The sequence below is a fragment of the Pseudophryne corroboree genome, unplaced genomic scaffold (genome assembly GCF_028390025.1).
Source record: "Pseudophryne corroboree isolate aPseCor3 unplaced genomic scaffold, aPseCor3.hap2 scaffold_934, whole genome shotgun sequence".
Lineage (NCBI taxonomy): Eukaryota > Metazoa > Chordata > Amphibia > Anura > Myobatrachidae > Pseudophryne > Pseudophryne corroboree.
In genome coordinates, this window is record NW_026970514.1 from 152,061 (window position 1) to 171,030 (window position 18,970).

Here is an 18,970-nt window from a genome sequence, read left to right on the forward strand (position 1 = left end):
GATGCGCTGAGCATCTTGGGAACAGTCAAAAGCTTTGAGCCGGTTGGTGCCTCAGATCAAGATCCTACTCTACACCCCAATGTGAATCCTTGTGGAGTCCAGTGTACCCCACAGAAGAAATTAATGTGTCACACCCATTGGCAGCAACCTTAGAATAGCTGCTGACGGGCACAATTGAGAAAGGAAGGGGGGGGGGGCATTTGAATCCAGCACATAGATGCAATTCAAATATGTAATTTGTACCTTCCTATTTTAAAATATAATGGATGAACCTCACCCTGTGAGAACAATCTTCATGATCAAGAGATCTAATATGTAAAATAAGTATGAGTTGGGATAGGGCTGGGGAGGGTGGCAGCTCGGGCAGCCCCTCCCCCGTCAAGTTAAGGAGATTCAACTGAGGAAGCACAAGGGAACTCTCGTCTGGGGACAACAACTGCAGGGAGACCACATCTTTTCAGATGAACATGGGAGGGCGGAAGGCTGCCTAATACTGAAGCACCATCAAATATCAAACCATATGCAACAACTAGTACAAGCATTCCTGGGGGAAGGTCTGCAGCAGACGGATTTGCATACGGTGATGTCATCCAAGCAGTGGGCCAAAGTTGGCTGGAACCCTCATCTGCATATAAAAAGAGAAAAGGGGCATGCAGGGCATGGCGGCCTTTTGCAGTGCTTGGATGACCCCTAGTTCGCATTAAACACCCCCACCCTCCTTTGGTGTGGGGCTCATGTTGGCCATGCCCCATCCCCTGAAGCATTCATGCTGATTTCTTGCAGCAGCTGGGCACTGTAACAGCTCCAGAGCTGCTCTGTAAGGCAAGTAAAAGGGTGTGGGCCCTGCAGCACCACCTGTAGTTCGCATTGTGCGTTGGAAGGCACAATACGGGAGGAGAAGTCAGGATAGTACACAAGGGCATCCTTTTCTCTTAGTCCGTAAAGGATGCTGGGGTCACATTAAGAACCATGGGGTATAGATGGGATCCGCAAGAGACATGGGCACTTTAAGACTTTCAAAGGGTGTGAACTGGCTCCTCCCTCTATGCCCCTCCTCCAGACTCCAGTTATAGGAACTGTGCCCAGGGAGACGGACATTTCGAGGAAATGATTTATTGTTAAACTAAGGTGAGCATCTTACCAGCTCACACCTTAAGCATGCCGCAGAACGTGGCAGAACGTGGCATTCAACAGAACACAAGCCAACGGCATGAACAATTGCAGCAAGAAGGCCAGGTACCCTACACCATAACAGGGGTTTTCGAAATTTTGACTTGTCTACTTAAAGATCACCAAAATCTGATAACAAGGTCAATTACATCCCTGGGTGGGATTGAACCACAAACCTTTTGGTTAATAGCCGTACACACTAACTGATTGCGCCAGAGCGACACTTTGCAAAAGTACATACTGACAAAGGCTAATAAGCATTCTCATGCTGCTTTCTCATGTGGAAGTCTGTTTAATGTGAAAACAAGGTGATATCTAATTAGCACACAGGTAAGGAATTAAGAAAATCTTTATTTAAGGGTGAAGATGTTTCTCACAAAATTTTTGCCCCAATGCATCATTGAAATTCAAGCTGGAAAGATGATTTTAATATATCACTTGTACATTTTGTATTGCTCTTCTGGTGACAATGTAGTTTGTTTTTGTCAATTACCATTTTAATAATAGGGTAAAGAAAATTAAGTGGATTTTTGAAAGAAAACAATACTGTCAATATACTATTAAAACAAATTAAAATGGTACAAGTTATTGTACTTTAAGTAAAAATAAAAGCTAAAATATCAATCCCAGTTTTGGATTACTTTAAATGGACTGCAGATCTCTCTTGGCCTGGACCTATGGGGGTCAAATGCAGGACATTGCATGTCAGCCATGTTGTCACATCTCGGCTGAAAGAATACAAAATTATATGTATACAGTCACTTGAAAACATTATTGGTGATTATTCCTGCAGGTAATCACCACACCTTAGATCACATATAATTTGTGATCCTCCTTTCTCTATTCAAACGTGACAGCAAGGCTCACCCATTGCACTCTGGGTGTGCTGCTCCTGCGATTTCCCCAAATGTGGGAAACTTGACTGCATAATTTGTGTTTCCCCTGGTCGGCTCTCGTATAATTCAGATCTCTTTGTCTCAGGTCTCTCTCCAGCCTAGTTTGCTGTCTGTTTCCACTTCTCTTTTCTTGAGCTGCTCCCTTCTATGCCCTTGCGCACTATCCTGACTTCTCCCGTCTGCTTACTTTGTGCCTTCCAATGCACAATGCAAACTACAGGTAGTGCTGCAGGGCCCACACCCTTTTACTTGCCGTACAGAGCAGCTCTGGAGCTGTTACAGAGCCCAGCTGCTGCAAGAAATCAGCTTGAATGCTTCAGGGGCTGAGGCATAGCCAACATGAGCCCCACACCGAAGGAGGGTGGAGGTGTTTAATGCGGACTAGGGGTCATCCAAGCGCCGCAAAAGGCCGCCATGCCCTGCACGCCCCTTTTCTCTTTTCACATGCAGACGAGGGTTGAAGCCAACTTTGACCCACTGCTTGGATGACATCACCATATGCAAATCCATCTGCTGCAGGCCTTCCCCCAGGAATGCTTGCACTAGTTGTTGCATTTGGTTTGTTGTTTGGGGTTGCTTCAGTATTAGGCAGCCTTCTGCCCTCCCATGTTCATCTGAAAATATGTGTTCTCCCTGCAGTTGTTGTCCCCAGATGAGAGTTCCCTTGTGCTGCCTCAGTTGAATCTCCTTTACTTGACAGAGATGTGCCTGAGCAGCGGCCCTCCCCAGCCCTATCCCAAATCATACTTATTTTGCATAGGCGATACCATGGTCATGAAGATTGTTTTCCCAGGGTGAGGTTCATTCATTGCATTCTGGGTATGCTGACCCCTGTGATTTCCCCAAATGTGGGAAACTCGACTGCATTATTTGTGGTAGTGGGGGACTGTGTTTGTGCTTTCCTCTGGTCAGCTTTGGTAAAAGTCAGATTTCTTTGTCTCAGATCTTCCTCTAGCCTTGTTCTTCTTTCGAGAGTTCCCTTGTGCTGCCTCAGTTGGATCTCCTTCACTTGACAGGGGGGTACCCGAGCAGCGACCCTCCCCAGCTCTAGCCCAAATCCTACTTACCTGCCAGGTGAGATACTATGATCATGAAGGTGCTTCTCCCAGGGCAAGGCTCACCCATTGCACTCTGGGTGTGCTGCTCCTGCGATTTCCCCAAATGTGGGAAACTTGACTGCATAATTTGTGTTTCCCCTGGTCGGCTCTCGTATAGTTCAGATCTCTTTGTCTCAGGTCTCTCTCCAGCCTAGTTTGCTGTCTGTTTCCACTTCTCTTTTTTTGAGCTGCTCCCTTCTATGCCCTTGCGCACTATCCTGACTTCTCCCGTCTGCTTACTTTGTGCCTTCCAATGCACAATGCAAACTACAGGTAGTGCTGCAGGGCCCACACCCTTTTACTTGCCGTACAGAGCAGCTCTAGAGCTGTTTCAGTGCCCAGCTGCTGCAAGAAATCAGCTTGTATGCTTCAGGGGCTGGGGCATAGCCAACATGAGCCCCACACCGAAGGAGGGTGGAGGTGTTTAATGCGAACTAGGGGTCATCCAAGCGCCGCAAAAGGCCGCCATGCCCTGCACGCCGCTTTTCTCTTTTCATATGCAGACGAGGGTTGAAGCCAACTTTGACCCACTGCTTGGATGACATCACCATATGCAAATCCATCTGCTGCAGGCCTTCCCCCAGGAATGCTTGCACTAGTTGTTGCATTTGGTTTGTTGTTTGGGGGTGCTTCAGTATTAGGCAGCCTTCTTCCCTCCCATGTTCATCTGAAAATATGTGTTCTCCCTGCAGTTGTTGTCCCCAGATGAGAGTTCCCTTGTGCTGCCTCAGTTGAATCTCCTTTACTTGACAGAGATGTGCCTGAGCAGCGGCCCTCCCCAGCCCTATCCCAAATCATACTTATTTTGCATAGGAGATACCATGGTCATGAAGATTGTTCTCCCAGGGTGAGGTTCATTCATTGCATTCTGGGTATGCTGACCCCTGTGATTTCCCCAAATGTGGGTAACTCGACTGCATTATTTGTTGTAGTGGGGGACTGTGTTTGTGTTTTCCTCTGGTCAGCTCTGGTAAAAGTCAGATTTCTTTGTCTCAGATCTTCCTCTAGCCTTGTTCTTCTTTCGAGAGTTCCCTTGTGCTGCCTCAGTTGGATCTCCTTCACTTGACAGGGGGGTGCCCGAGCAGCGACCCTCCCCAGCTCTAGCCCAACTCCTACTTACCTGCCAGGTGAGATACTATGATCATGAAGGTGCTTCTCCCAGGGCAAGGCTCACCCATTGCACTCTGGGTGTGCTGCCCCTGCGATTTCCCCAAATGTGGGAAACTTGACTGCAGAATTTGTGTTTCCCCTGGTCGGCTCTTGTATAATTCAGATCTCTTTGTCTCAGGTCTCTCTACAGCCTAGTTTGCTGTCTGTTTCCACTTCTTTTTTCTTGAGCCCCTCCCTTTTATACCCTTGTGCACTATCCTGACTTCTCCTCCTGTCTGCTTACTTTGTGCCTTCCAATGCACAATGCAAACTACAGGTAGTGCTGCAGGGCCCACACCCTTTTACTTGCCTTACAGAGCAGCTCTGGAGCTGTTACAGTGCCAAGCTGCTGCAAGAAATCAGCTTGAATGCTTCAGGGGCTGGGGCATGGCCAACATGAGACCCACACCGAAGGAGGGTGGGGGTGTTTAATGCAAACTAAGGGTCATCCAAGCACCGCAAAAGGCCGCCATGCCCTGCACGCCCCTTTTCTCTTTTCATATGCAGACGAAGGTTGAAGCCAACTTTGACCCACTGCTTGGATGACATCACCATATGCAAATCAATCTGCGGCAGGCCTTCCCCCAGGAATGCTTGCACTAGTTGTTGCATTTGGTTTGTTGTTTGGGGGTGCTTCAGTATTAGGCAGCCTTCTGCCCTCCCATGTTCATCTGAAAATATGTGTTCTCCCTGCAGTTGTTGTCCCAGATGAGAGTTCCCTTGTGCTGCCTCAGTTGAATCTCCTTTACTTGACAGAGATGTGCCTGAGCAGCGGCCCTCCCCAGCCCTATCCCAAATCATACTTATTTTGCATAGGAGATACCATGGTCATGAAGATTATTCTCCCAGGGTGAGGTTCATTCATTGCATTCTGGGTATGCTGACCCCTGTGATTTCCCCAAATGTGGGTAACTCGACTGCATTATTTGTGGTAGTGGGGGACTGTGTTTGTGTTTTCCTCTGGTCAGCTCTGGTAAAAGTCAGATTTCTTTGTTTCAGATCTTCCTCTAGCCTTGTTCTTCTTTCGAGAGTTCCCTTGTGCTGCCTCAGTTGGATCTCCTTCACTTGACAGGGGGGTGCCCGAGCAGCGACCCTCCCCAGCTCAAGCCCAACTCCTACTTACCTGCCAGGTGAGATACTATGATCATGAAGGTGCTTCTCCCAGGGCAAGGCTCACCCATTGCACTCTGGGTGTGCTGCCCCTGCGATTTCCCCAAATGTGGGAAACTTGACTGCAGAATTTGTGTTTCCCCTGGTCGGCTCTCGTATAATTCAGATCTCTTTGTCTCAGGTCTCTCTCCAGCCTAGTTTGCTGTCTGTTTCCACTTCTTTTTTCTTGAGCCCCTCCCTTTTATACCCTTGTGCACTATCCTGACTTCTCCTCCTGTCTGCTTACTTTGTGCCTTCCAATGCACAATGCAAACTACACACCCTTTTACTTGCCTTACAGAGCAGCTCTGGAGCTGTTACAGTGCCAAGCTGCTGTAAGAAATCAGCTTGAATGCTTCAGGGGCTGGGGCATTGGCAACATGAGCCCCACACCGAAGGAGGGTGGGGGTGTTTAATGCGAACTAAGGGTCATCCAAGCGCCGCAAAAGGCCGCCATGCCCTGCATACCCCTTTTCTCTTTTCATATGCAGATGAGGGTTCCAGCCAACTTTGGCCCACTGCTTGGATGACATCACCGTATGCAAATCCGTCTTCTGCAGAACTTCCCCCAGGAATGCTTGTACTAGTTGTTGCATTTGGTTTGTTGTTTGGGGGTGCTTCAGTATTAGGCAGCCTTCTGCCCTCCCATGTTCATCTGAAAATATGTGTTCTCCCTGCAGTTGTTGTCCCCAGATGAGAGTTCCCTTGTGCTGCCTCAGTTGAATCTCCTTTACTTGACAGAGATGTGCCTGAGCAGCGGCCCTCCCCAGCCCTATCCCAAATCATACTTATTTTGCATAGGCGATACCATGGTCATGAAGATTGTTCTCCCAGGGTGAGGTTCATTCATTGCATTCTGGGTATGCTGACCCCTGTGATTTCCCCAAATGTGGGAAACTCGACTGCATTATTTGTGGTAGTGGGGGACTGTGTTTGTGCTTTCCTCTGGTCAGCTCTGGTAAAAGTCAGATTTCTTTGTCTCAGATCTTCCTCTAGCCTTGTTCTTCTTTCGAGAGTTCCCTTGTGCTGCCTCAGTTGGATCTCCTTCACTTGACAGGGGGTGCCCGAGCAGCAATCCTCCACAGCTCTGGCCCAACTCCTACTTACCTGCCAGGTGAGATACTATGATCTTCACTGTTAGGGCAATCAGGATGTGGAATTCCCTGCCAGGGAAGGTGGTAATGGCGGACTCTGTAATTGGATTTAAAAAAGGAATGGATAAATTTCTGAATGAAAAAGCTATCCAAGGTTATAATACTTAAAATATCAACATGGTTAATCCGGGGGTAACATGAGTTGTAGTAGCTAAGTAGTCATATAACATTATTCAGCAAGTATGTAGAATCATCACAACTTAAAACAGGTTGAACACGATGGGCAATTTGCCTCTATTCAACCTCAAAAACTATGTTACTATATGTTACTATATTACTATGTTACTGTAGTATACAGAACACCACAATGCAATGAGCAGGGATAGTGAGCACTGATGAGGATACTAGAACTGACACTGAGCAGCAAGATGCAGCACTGGACTATTAGTAATGTACTGTAGTATGCTGAGCACAACAATGCAGCACAAGACAATGAGCAGTGATACTGAGCACTGATGAGGATACTACTGAGAACTGACACTGAGCAGGAGAGACACACTACTAGTATTACTGAGCAGCAATAAGTATCCACTGATACTGAGCACTGATATTGAGATTTCCACTGAGAGAACATAGCCACGTCCTCTCCGCTCTCTCTTCAATGCACGAGTAAAAATGGCGGCAACGCGCAGCTCTTTATATGGAATCCGAATCTCGCGAGAATCCGACAGCGGGATGATGACATTTTCCCTTGTTCAGGTTTTCCGAGTCAGGCGGGAACAACCGAGCCTGCCTCGTACCAGTGTAAACCACGTGGAGTTCGTGGGGAATTCGGTTCTCGGAGAACCGAACCCGCTCCTCTCTACCTTATACCCATCAATTTTTTTTATTTTCAATCTAAGCCCCTGCAGTTTTCTGTAAGCATCTGCTTTGCTATGATGATCAACAAGTCACAAGGGCAAACACTCAGGGCTTGAGGCGTAGATCTTAGGACCAGCTGCTACAAGCATGGCAGAGGTGTCACTATCACTGGTGACACCCAGAGAGGTGGCGAGGGAGATTGTAATGCAGTGCGCGCAGATAAGCAGCGCAATGGTAAAAAGGAGGCATGGTTTCATAGGTAGGGGCGTTGCCTGGTGGCCTGAATCTACATTTTGTTGCTCCGGGTGTCCCGGGGGTTGGGGGCTGCACCGGGGACTAGTGTGTGAGCGGTGCTGGCTCCTGCACAGTGACATGGCATGGCCACTAGAGATGTGCACCGGAAATTTTTCGGGTTTTGTGTTTTGGTTTTGGGTTCGGTTCCGCGGCCGTGTTTTGGGTTCGAACGCGTTTTGGCTAAACCTCACCGAATTTTTTTTGTCGGATTCGGGTGTGTTTTGGATTCGGGTGTTTTTTTCAAAAAACCCTAAAAAACAGCTTAAATCATAGAATTTGGGAGTCATTTTGATCCCAAAGTATTATTAACCTCAATAACCATAATTTCAACTCATTTTCAGTCTATTCTTAACACCTCACACCTCACAATATTATTTTTAGTCCTAAAATTTGCACCGAGGTCGCTGGATGACTAAGCTCAGTGACCCAAGTGGCCGACACAAACACCTGGCCCATCTAGGAGTGGCACTGCAGTGTCACGCATGATGGCCCTTCCAAAAAACACTCCCCAAACAGCACATGACGCAAAGAAAAAAAGAGGCGCAATGAGGTAGCTGTGTGACTAAGCTCAGCGACCCAAGTGGCCGACACAAACACCTGGCCCATCTAGGAGTGGCACTGCAGTGTCACGCAGGATGGCCCTTCCAAAAAACACTCCCCAAACAGCACATGACGCAAAGAAAAAAAGAGGCGCAATGAGGTAGCTGTGTGACTAAGCTCAGCGACCCAAGTGGCCGACACAAACACCTGGCCCATCTAGGAGTGGCACTGCAGTGTCACGCAGGATGGCCCTTCCAAAAACACTCCCCAAACAGCACATGACGCAAAGAAAAAAAGAGGCGCAATGAGGTAGCTGTGTGACTAAGCTCAGCGACCCAAGTGGCCGACACAAACACCTGGCCCATCTAGGAGTGGCACTGCAGTGTCACGCAGGATGGCCCTTCCAAAAAACACTCCCCAAACAGCACATGACGCAAAGAAAAAAAGAGGCGCAATGAGGTAGCTGTGTGACTAAGCTCAGCGACCCAAGTGGACGACACAAACACCTGGCCCATCTAGGAGTGTCACTGCAGTGTCACGCAGGATTGCCCTTCCAAAAAACACTCCCCAAACAGCACATGACGCAAAGAAAAAAAGAGGCGCAATGAGGTAGCTGTGTGACTAAGCTCAGCGACCCAAGTGGCCGACACAAACACCTGGCCCATCTAGGAGTGGCACTGCAGTGTCACGCAGGATGGCCCTTCCAAAAAACACTCCCCAAACAGCACATGACGCAAAGAAAAATAAAAGAAAAAAGAGGTGCAAGGTGGAATTGCCTTGGGCCCTCCCACCCACCCTTATGTTGTATAAACAGGACATGCACACTTTAACCAACCCATCATTTCAGTGACAGGGTCTGCCACACGACTGTGACTGAAATGACGGGTTGGTTTGGACCCCCACCAAAAAAGAAGCAATTAATCTCTCCTTGCACAAACTGGCTCTATAGAGGCAAGATGTCCACCTCATCATCATCCTTCGATTCATCACCGTGTACATCCCCCTCCTCACAGATTATCAATTCGTCCCCACTGGAATCCACCATCTCAGCTCCCTGTGTACTTTGTGGAGGCAATTGCTGCTGGTCAATGTCTCCACGGAGAAATTGATTATAATTCATTTTAATGAACATCATCTTCTCCACATTTTCTGGAAGTAACCTCGTACGCCGATTGCTGACAAGGTGAGCGGCGGCACTAAACACTCTTTCGGAGTACACACTTGTGGGAGGGCAACTTAGGTAGAATAAAGCCAGTTTGTGCAAGGGCCTCCAAATTGCCTCTTTTTCCTGCCAGTATACGTACGGACTGTCTGACGTGCCTACTTGGATGCGGTCACTCATATAATCCTCCACCATTCTTTCAATGGTGAGAGAATCATATGCAGTGACAGTAGACGACATGTCCGTAATCGTTGGCAGGTCCTTCAGTCCGGACCAGATGTCAGCATCAGCAGTCGCTCCAGACTGCCCTGCATCACCGCCAGCGGGTGGGCTCGGAATTCTGAGCCTTTTCCTCGCACCCCCAATTGCGGGAGAATGTGAAGGAGGAGCTGTTGACCGATCAAGTTCCGCTTGACTTGATAATTTTCTCACCAGCAGGTCTTTGAACCCCTGCAGACTTGTGTCTGCCGGAAAGAGAGATACAACGTAGGTTTTAAATCTAGGATCGAGCACGGTGGCCAAAATGTAGTGCTCTGATTTCAACAGATTGACCACCCGTGAATCCTGGTTAAGCGAATGAAGGGCTCCATCCACAAGTCCCACATGCCTAGCGGAATCGCTCTGTCTTAGCTCCTCCTTCAATGTCTCCAGCTTCTTCTGCAAAAGCCTGATGACGGGAATGACCTGACTCAGGCTGGCAGTGTCTGAACTGACTTCACGTGTGGCAAGTTCAAAAGGTTGCAGAACCTTGCACAACGTTGAAATCATTCTCCACTGCGCTTGAGACAGGTGCATTCCACCTCCTATATCGTGGTCAGATGTATAGGCTTGAATGGCCTTTTGCTGCTCCTCCATCCTCTGAAGCATATAGAGGGTTGAATTCCACCTCGTTACCACTTCTTGCTTCAGATGATGGCAGGGCAGGTTCAGGCGTTTTTGGTGTTGCTCCAGTCTTCTGTACGTGGTGCCTGTACGCCGAAAGTGTCCCGCAATTCTTGTGGCCACCGACAGCATCTCTTGCACGCCCCTGTCGTTTTTTAAATAATTCTGCACCACCAAATTCAAGGTATGTGCAAAACATGGGACGTGCTGGAATTTGCCCAGATATAATGCACGCACAATATTGCTGGTGTTGTCCGATGCCACAAATCCACAGGAGAGTCCAATTGGGGTAAGCCATTCTGTGATGATCTTCCTCAGTTGCCGTAAGAGGTTTTCAGCTGTGTGCGTATTCTGGAAAGCGGTGATACAAAGCGTAGCCTGCCTAGGAAAGAGTTGGCGTTTGCGAGATGCTGCTACTGGTGCCGCCGCTGTTGTTCTTGCGGCGGGAGTCAATACATCTACCCAGTGGGCTGTCACAGTCATATAGTCCTGAGTCTGCCCTACTCCACTTGTCCACATGTCCGTGGTTAAGTGGACATTGGGTACAACTGCATTTTTTAGGACACTGGTGAGTCTTTTTCTGAGGTCTGTGTACATTTTCGGTATCGCCTGCCTAGAGAAATGGAACCTAGATGGTATTTGGTACCGGGGACACAGTACCTCAATCAAGTCTATAGTTGGCTCTGAAGTAATGATGGATACCGGAACCACGTTTCTCACTGCCCAGGATGCCAAGGCCTCAGTTATCCGCTTTGCAGCAGGATGACTGCTGTGATATTTCATCTTCCTTGCAAAGGACTGTTGGACAGTCAATTGCTTGGTGGAAGTAGTAAAAGTGGTCTTACGACTTCCCCTCTGGGATGACCATCGACTCCCAGCAGCAACAACAGCAGCGCCAGCAGCAGTAGGCGTTACACTCAAGGATGCATCGGAGGAATCCCAGGCAGGAGAGAACTCGTCAGAATTGCCAGTGACATGGCCTGCAGGACTATTGGCATTCCTGGGGAAGGAGGAAATTGACACTGAGGGAGTTGGTGGGGTGGTTTGCGTGAGCTTGGTTACAAGAGGAAGGGATTTACTGGTCAGTGGACTGCTTCCGCTGTCGCCCAAAGTTTTTGAACTTGTCACTGACTTATGATGAATGCGCTGCAGGTGACGTATAAGGGAGGATGTTCCGAGGTGGTTAACGTCCTTACCCCTACTTATTACAGCTTGACAAAGGCAACACACGGCTTGACACCTGTTGTCCGCATTTCTGTTGAAATACTTCCACACCGAAGAGCTGATTTTTTTGGTATTTTCACCAGGCATGTCAATGGCCATATTCCTCCCACGGACAACAGGTGTCTCGCCGGGTGCCTGACTTAAACAAACCACCTCACCATCAGAATCCTCCTTGTCAATTTCCTCCCCAGCGCCAGCAACACCCATATCCTCCTCATCCTGGTGTACTTCAACACTGACATCTTCAATCTGACTATCAGGAACTGGACTGCGGGTGCTCCTTCCAGCACTTGCAGGGGGCATGCAAATGGTGGAAGGTGCATGCTCTTCACGTCCAGTGTTGGGAAGGTCAGGCATCGCAACCGACACAATTGGACTCTCCTTGTGGATTTGTGATTTTGAAGAACGCACAGTTCTTTGCTGTGCTTTTGCCAGCTTAAGTCTTTTCATTTTTCTAGCGAGAGGCTGAGTGCTTCCATCCTCATGTGAAGCTGAACCACTAGCCATGAACATAGGCCAGGGCCTCAGCCGTTCCTTGCCACTCCGTGTGGTAAATGGCATATTGGCAAGTTTACGCTTCTCCTCCGACGATTTTTATTTAGATTTTTGAGTCCTTTTTTTACTGATCTTTTGTGTTTTGGATTTTACATGCTCTGTACTATGACATTGGGCATCGGCCTTGGCAGACGACGTTGATGGAATTTCATCGTCTCGGCCATGACTAGTGGCAGCAGCTTCAGCACGAGGTGGAAGTGGATCTTGATCTTTCCCTATTTTTGGAACCTCAACATTTTTGTTCTCCATATTTTAATAGGCACAACTAAAAGGCACCTCAGGTAAACAATGGAGATGGATGGATACTAGTATACTTATGGATGACGAGTGACTGACGACACAGAGGTAGCTACAGCCGTGGACTACCGTACTGCGTCTGCTAGTATAGAGATGATAATTAATGATATAAAAAAAATATATATATAACTACTGTAGGTATATATAATATAATGACGGACCTGGTGGACACTGTCAGCAGACTGCTAAACTACTAGTATGAAGAAGATAGAAAAAAACTTCCACCACAGGTAGGTAGGTATACAATTATGGACGAGCACTGACGACACAGAGATAGCCACAGCCGTGGACTACCGTACTGCGTCTGCTAGTATAGAGATGATAATTAATGATATAAAAAAAAATATATATAACTACTGTAGGTATATATAATATAATGACGGACCTGGTGGACACTGTCAGCAGACTGCTAAACTACTAGTATGAAGAAGATAGAAAAAAAAAACCACCACAGTTAGGTATACAATTATGGACGAGTGACGACACAGAGGTAGGTACAGCCGTGAACTACCGTACTGCGTCTGCTAGTATAGATAATATACTAAATATATTACTACTGTAGGTATATAATATAATGACGGACCTGGTGGACACTGTCAGCAGACTCCTAAACTACTAGTATGAAGAAGATAGAAAAAAAAACCCCACCACAGGTAGGTATACAATTATGGACGAGCACTGACGACACAGAGGTAGGTACAGCCGTGGACTACCGTACTGCGTCTGCTAGTATAGATAATATAATAAATATATTACTACTGTAGGTATATAATATAATGACGGACCTGGTGGACACTGTCAGCAGACTGCTAAACTACTAGTATGAAGAAGATAAAAAAAAAACCCACCACAGGTAGGTAGGTATACAATTATGGACGAGCACTGACGACACAGAGATAGCCACAGCCGTGGACTACCGTACTGCGTCTACTAGTATAGATAATATAATAAATATATTACTACTGTAGGTATATAATATAATGATGGACCTGGTGGACACTGTCAGTAGACTCCTAAACTACTAGTATGAAGAAGATAGAAAAAAAAAACCCACCACAGGTAGGTAGGTATACAATTATGGACGAGCACTGACGACACAGAGATAGCCACAGCCGTGGACTACCGTACTGCGTCTGCTAATATAGAGATGATAAAGATGAAAAAAAAAATATAACACTACTGCAGATAAATATTTATATAATATATGTATGACGGACCTGCTGGACACTGTCAGCAGAATGCGTTTATAGAATAAAAAAAAAACACCACAGGAGTGTTTAACTTTTTCAGGCAGACAATATACTGGTGGTCACACTGGCAGCAAAAGTGTTCACTGTACTCCTGCTATAACTGCTCCCCAGTCTCCCCCACAATTAAGCTGTGTGAGCAGTGAGCACTCAGCACAGTCAGATATACATAGATGATATATCATGCAGCACACTGAGGCTGAGCACAGATATGGTATGTGTATCGTTTTTTTTCAGGCAGAGAACGGATTATAAATAATAAAACTGGTGGTCACTATCAGCAAAACTCTACACTACTGAGTACTCCTGACAAGTTCAACTGCTCCCCAAATTAGTAGTAAATCAAATGTCACTCGTCTCTATCTTCTAATCTAAACGGAGAGGACGCCAGCCACGTCCTCTCCCTATCAATCTCAATGCATGTGTGAAAATGGCGGCGACGCGCGGCTCCTTATATAGAATCCAAGTCTCGTGAGAATCCGACAGCGGGATGATGACGTTCGGGCGCGCTCGGGTTAACCGAGCAAGGCGGGAGGATCCGAGTCTGCTCGGACCCGTGCAAAAAAGGGTGAAGTTCGGGCGGGTTCGGATTCCGAGGAACCGAACCCGCTCATCTCTTATGGCCACCCAGCATGACGCCTCCCTTCTTGACCATGCTGTAATTGCAGTCGCACTGCAGTTCAGCGTGATCATAAAAAATGGTGTAGCCTCCTGCTGGTGCAGACTGTATGTGCGCGCAGGAAGCCGCCACCATTTTTGTGATCACAGCGGCTGAATGTGATGTCATACAGCCGCTGTGACCACGCCCCCTGTGTCTCCTCCATTGCAGACCCCATTTTGAAGCCTTGCCCCCGCACCGCTCCATCCCTGACTTGGAAATGGAGTGTTGCTGACCCCCCTCTCCCCCCCTGCCCCGATTGACAGGCAGAGGCGATCGCATTCTCTGCGGGGTGCCGCAGAAAATGCAGGCACATGCGTATGCTCTTAGCAATTTTTGCAGTTGGATCACTTATTGTGATTGCAATCCAACCTGAATCAGGCCCTATTACCTATCACAATGCGCTGCGGGCAGTACAAAATTGGTTTAATATAGGAGAAAAACCCCCAGACCTGTGCTCCTTAACTGTACCTGGTGGCTAGTGGAGCGGCTGCCCAGTAATCAGTGTCCACGCCAGTGCGCACACGGTCCACCCCCTACGGCCACGCTCCCCTTCATCAGCGGCCTCGTGATCCGGAAGGGCGGTGTGTGTGTGACTGACCTTAGGAAGAAACCGGAGCCTCCGCTGCAGTGACCCAGCAACCAGGGCACGGGAGTATACAGCGCCGCTGGGAGTGATGAAGCTGTAGTAAAGATGTCTATTAGACCTAGCCTGCTGCAGCCCTTGTAGATTCTCATAAAACAAGTTCTTCTTTTCTTGTCAAAATGAATAGCTAAGAATAGGCTGCCTGAGGCAGGCCCCTGTTAAGTGGCCTGCTACTGAAGGCACCAACTACAAACTGAGCTCCCTGTTCATGGAAGCGGGGTTATAGAGGAGGATGCACTGAGCATCTTGGGAACAGTCAAAAGCTTTGAGCCGGTTGGTGCCTCAGATCAAGATCCTACTCTACACCCCAATGTGAATCCTTGTGGAGTCCTGTGTACCCCACAGAAGAAATTAATGTGTCACACCCATTGGCAGCAACCTTAGAATAGCTGCTGATGGGCACAATTGAGAAAGGAAGGGGGGGGGACATTTGAATCCAGCACATAGATGCAATTCAAATATGTAATTTGTACCTTCCTATTTTAAAATATAATGGATGAACTTCACCCTGTGAGAACAATCTTCATGATCAAGAGATCTCATATGCAAAATAAGTATGAGTTGGGATAGGGCTGGGGAGGGTGGCTGCTCGGCCCCTCCCCCGTCAAGTTAAGGAGATTCAACTGAGGAAGCACAAGGGAACTCTCGTCTGGGGACAACAACTGCAGGGAGACCACATCTTTTCAGATGAACATGGGAGGGCGGAAGGCTGCCTAATACTGAAGCACCATCAAATATCAAACCATATGCAACAACTAGTACAAGCATTCCTGGGGGAAGGTCTGCAGCAGACGGATTTGCATACGGTGATGTCATCCAAGCAGTGGGCCAAAGTTGGCTGGAACCCTCATTTGCATATGAAAAGAGAAAAGGGGCATGCAGGGCATGGCGGCCTTTTGCGGTGCTTGGATGACCCCTAGTTCGCATTAAACACCCCCACCCTCCTTTGGTGTGGGGCTCATGTTGGCTATGCCCCAGCCCCTGAAGCATTCAAGCTGATTTCTTGCAGCAGCTGGGCACTGTAACAGCTCCAGAGCTGCTCTGTAAGGCAACTAAAAGGGTGTGGGCCCTGCAGCACTACCTGTAGTTCGCATTGTGTGTTGGAAGGCACAAAGTAAGCAGACGGGAGAAGTCAGGATAGTGCGCAAGGGCATAGAAGGCAGTGGCTCCAGAAAAGAGAAGTGGAAACAGACAGCAAACTAGGCTGGAGAGAGACCTGAGACAAAGAGATCTGAATTATACGAGAGCCGACCAGGGGAAACACAAATTATGCAATCAAGTTTCCCACATTTGGGGAAATCGCAGGAGCAGCACACCCAGAGTGCAATGGGTGAGCCTTGCCCTTGGAGAAGCACCTTCATGATCATAGTATCTCACCTGGCAGGTAAGTAGGAGTTGGGCTAGAGCTGGGGAGGGTCACTGCTCGGGCACCCCCCTGTCAAGTGAAGGAGATCCAACTGAGGCAGCACAAGGGTACTCTCGAAAGAAGAACAAGGCTAGAGGAATATATGAGACAAAGAAATCTGACTTTTACCAGAGCTGACCAGAGGAAAACACAAACACAGTCCCCCACTACCACAAAAAATGCAGGCGAGTTTCCCACATTTGGGGAAATCACAGGGGTCAGCATACCCAGAATGCAATGAATGAACCTCACCCTGGGAGAACAATCTTCATGACCATGGTGTCTCCTATGCAAAATAAGTATGATTTTGGATAGGGCTGGGAGGGCCGCTGCTCAGGCACATCTCTGTCAAGTAAAGGAGATTCAACTGAGGCAGCACAAGGGAACTCTCATCTGGGGACAACAACTGCAGGGAGAACACATATTTTCAGATGAACATGGGAGGGCAGAAGGCTGCCTAAAACTGAAGCACCCCCAAACAACAAACCAAATGCAACAACTAGTGCAAGCATTCCTGGGGGAAGGCCTGCAGCAGATGGATTTGCATATGGTGATGTCATCCAAGCAGTGGGTCAAAGTTGGCTTCAACCCTCATCTGCATATGAAAAGAGAAAAGGGGCGTGCAGGGCATGGCGGCCTTTTGCGGTGCTTGGATGACCCCTAGTTCGCATTAAACACCCCCATCCACCTTTGGTGTGGGGCTCATGTTGGCCATGCCCCATCCCCTGAAGCATTCAAGCTGATTTCTTGCAGCAGCTGGGCACTGTAACAGCTCCAGAGCTGCTCTGTAAGGCAAGTAAAAGATTGTGTGGGCCCTGCAGCACTACCTGTAGTTTGCATTGTGCATTGGAAGGCACAAAGTAAGCAGACGGGAGGAGAAGTCAGGATAGTGCACAAGGGTATAGAAGGGAGGGGCTCAAGATAAAAGAAGTGGAAACAGACAGCAAACTAGGCTGGAGAAAGACCTGAGACAAAGAGATCTGAATTATACGAGAGCCGACCAGAGGAAACACAAATTATGCAGTCAAGTGTCCCACATTTGGGGAAATCGTAGGAGCAGCACACCCAGAGTGCAATGGGTGAGCCTTGCCCTGGGAGAAGCAACTTCCTGATCATAGTATCTCACCTGGCAGGTAAGTAGGAGTTGGGCTAGAGCTGGGGAGGGTCGCTGCTCGGGCACCCCCCTGTCAAGTGAAGGAGATCCAACTGAGGCAGCACAATGGAACTCTCGAAAGAAGAACAAGGCTAGAGGAAGATCTGAGACAAAGAAATCTGACTTTTACCAGAGCTGACCAGCGGAAAACACAAACACAGTCCCCCACTACAACAAATAATGCAGGCGAGTTTCCCACATTTGGGGAAATCACAGGGGTCAGCATACCCAGAATGCAATGAATGAACCTAACCCTGGGTGAACAATTTTCATGACCATGGTGTCTCCTATGCAAAATAAGTATGATTTGGGATAGGGCTGGGGAGGGCCGCTGCTCAGGCACATCTCTGTCAAGTAAAGGAGATTCAACTGAGGCAGCACAAGGGAACTCTCATCTGGGGACAACAACTGCAGGGAGAACACATATTTTCAGATGAACATGGGAGGGCAGAAGGCTGCCTAATACTGAAGCACCCCCAAACAACAAACCAAATGCAACAACTAGTGCAAGCATTCCTGGGGGAAGGCCTGCAGCAGATGGATTTGCATATGGTGATGTTATCCAAGCAGTGGGTCAAAGTTGGCTTCAACCCTCATCTGCATATTAAAAGAGAAAAGGGGCGTGCAGGGCATGGCAGCCTTTTGCGGTGCTTGGATGACCCCTAGATCGCATTAAACACCCCCACCCTCCTTTGGTGTGGGGCTCATGTTGGCCATGCCCCATCCCATGAAGCATTCAAGCTGATTTCTTGCAGCAGCTGGGCACTGTAACAGCTCCAGAGCTGCTCTGTAAGGCAAGTAAAAGGGTGTGGGCCCTGCAGCACTACCTGTAGTTTGCATTGTGCATTGGAAGGCACAAAGTAAGCAGACGGGAGGAGAAGTCAGGATAGTGCACAAGGGTATAGAAGGGAGGGGCTCAAGAAAAAAAGAAGTGGAAACAGACAGCAAACTAGGCTGGAGAGAGACCTGAGACAAAGAGATCTGAATTATACGAGAGCTGACCAGAGGAAACACAAATTATGCAGTCAAGTGTCCCACATTTGGGGAAATCGTAGGAGCAGCACACCCAGAGTGCAATGGGTGAGCCTTGCCCTGGGAGAAGCACCGTCCTGATTATAGTATCTCACCTGGGTGTGCTGCCCCTGCGATTTCCCCAAATGTGGGAAACTTGACTGCATAATTTGTGTTTCCCCTGGTCGGCTCTCATATAATTCAGATCTCTTTGTCTCAGGTCTCTCTCCAGCCTAGTTTGCTGTCTGTTTCCACTTCTTTTTTCTTGAGCCCCTCCCTTCTATACCCTTGTGAACTATCCTGACTTCTCCTCCTGTCTGCTTACTTTGTGCCTTCCAATGCACAATGCAAACTACAGGTAGTGCTGCAGGGCCCACACCCTTTTACTTGCCTTACAGAGCAGCTCTGGAGCTGTTACAGTGCCAAGCTGCTGCAAGAAATCAGCCTGAATGCTTCAGGGGCTGGGGCATGGCCAACATG

General features: G+C 48.1%; 12 non-coding genes across 12 annotated transcripts; 7 read left to right on the forward strand and 5 right to left on the reverse strand.

The window, feature by feature from the left end:
• The first annotated feature begins 2,809 nt into the window (after positions 1 to 2,809).
• Positions 2,810 to 2,973, forward strand: LOC135047509 (U1 spliceosomal RNA). The gene has a single exon (XR_010239542.1). It is a non-coding gene; the product is annotated as a U1 spliceosomal RNA (small nuclear RNA).
• A 152-nt stretch (positions 2,974 to 3,125) lies between these two features.
• On the forward strand, positions 3,126 to 3,288 carry LOC135047525 (U1 spliceosomal RNA). Its single transcript, XR_010239557.1, has one exon. It is a non-coding gene; the product is annotated as a U1 spliceosomal RNA (small nuclear RNA).
• Positions 3,289 to 3,959: 671 nt separating this feature from the next.
• On the forward strand, positions 3,960 to 4,123 carry LOC135047512 (U1 spliceosomal RNA). Its single transcript, XR_010239545.1, has one exon. It is a non-coding gene; the product is annotated as a U1 spliceosomal RNA (small nuclear RNA).
• Positions 4,124 to 4,275: 152 nt separating this feature from the next.
• On the forward strand, positions 4,276 to 4,438 carry LOC135047457 (U1 spliceosomal RNA). The gene has a single exon (XR_010239499.1). It is a non-coding gene; the product is annotated as a U1 spliceosomal RNA (small nuclear RNA).
• A 673-nt stretch (positions 4,439 to 5,111) lies between these two features.
• On the forward strand, positions 5,112 to 5,275 carry LOC135047516 (U1 spliceosomal RNA). Its single transcript, XR_010239549.1, has one exon. It is a non-coding gene; the product is annotated as a U1 spliceosomal RNA (small nuclear RNA).
• Positions 5,276 to 5,427: 152 nt separating this feature from the next.
• LOC135047446 (U1 spliceosomal RNA) lies at positions 5,428 to 5,590 on the forward strand. The gene has a single exon (XR_010239488.1). It is a non-coding gene; the product is annotated as a U1 spliceosomal RNA (small nuclear RNA).
• A 655-nt stretch (positions 5,591 to 6,245) lies between these two features.
• LOC135047503 (U1 spliceosomal RNA) lies at positions 6,246 to 6,409 on the forward strand. The gene has a single exon (XR_010239537.1). It is a non-coding gene; the product is annotated as a U1 spliceosomal RNA (small nuclear RNA).
• Positions 6,410 to 16,150: 9,741 nt separating this feature from the next.
• LOC135047469 (U1 spliceosomal RNA) lies at positions 16,151 to 16,313 on the reverse strand. The gene has a single exon (XR_010239506.1). It is a non-coding gene; the product is annotated as a U1 spliceosomal RNA (small nuclear RNA).
• Positions 16,314 to 16,465: 152 nt separating this feature from the next.
• Positions 16,466 to 16,629, reverse strand: LOC135047513 (U1 spliceosomal RNA). The gene has a single exon (XR_010239546.1). It is a non-coding gene; the product is annotated as a U1 spliceosomal RNA (small nuclear RNA).
• Positions 16,630 to 17,304: 675 nt separating this feature from the next.
• Positions 17,305 to 17,467, reverse strand: LOC135047460 (U1 spliceosomal RNA). Its single transcript, XR_010239502.1, has one exon. It is a non-coding gene; the product is annotated as a U1 spliceosomal RNA (small nuclear RNA).
• A 152-nt stretch (positions 17,468 to 17,619) lies between these two features.
• LOC135047523 (U1 spliceosomal RNA) lies at positions 17,620 to 17,783 on the reverse strand. The gene has a single exon (XR_010239555.1). It is a non-coding gene; the product is annotated as a U1 spliceosomal RNA (small nuclear RNA).
• Positions 17,784 to 18,458: 675 nt separating this feature from the next.
• LOC135047476 (U1 spliceosomal RNA) lies at positions 18,459 to 18,614 on the reverse strand. Its single transcript, XR_010239511.1, has one exon. It is a non-coding gene; the product is annotated as a U1 spliceosomal RNA (small nuclear RNA).
• Between the last annotated feature and the right edge of the window lie 356 nt (positions 18,615 to 18,970).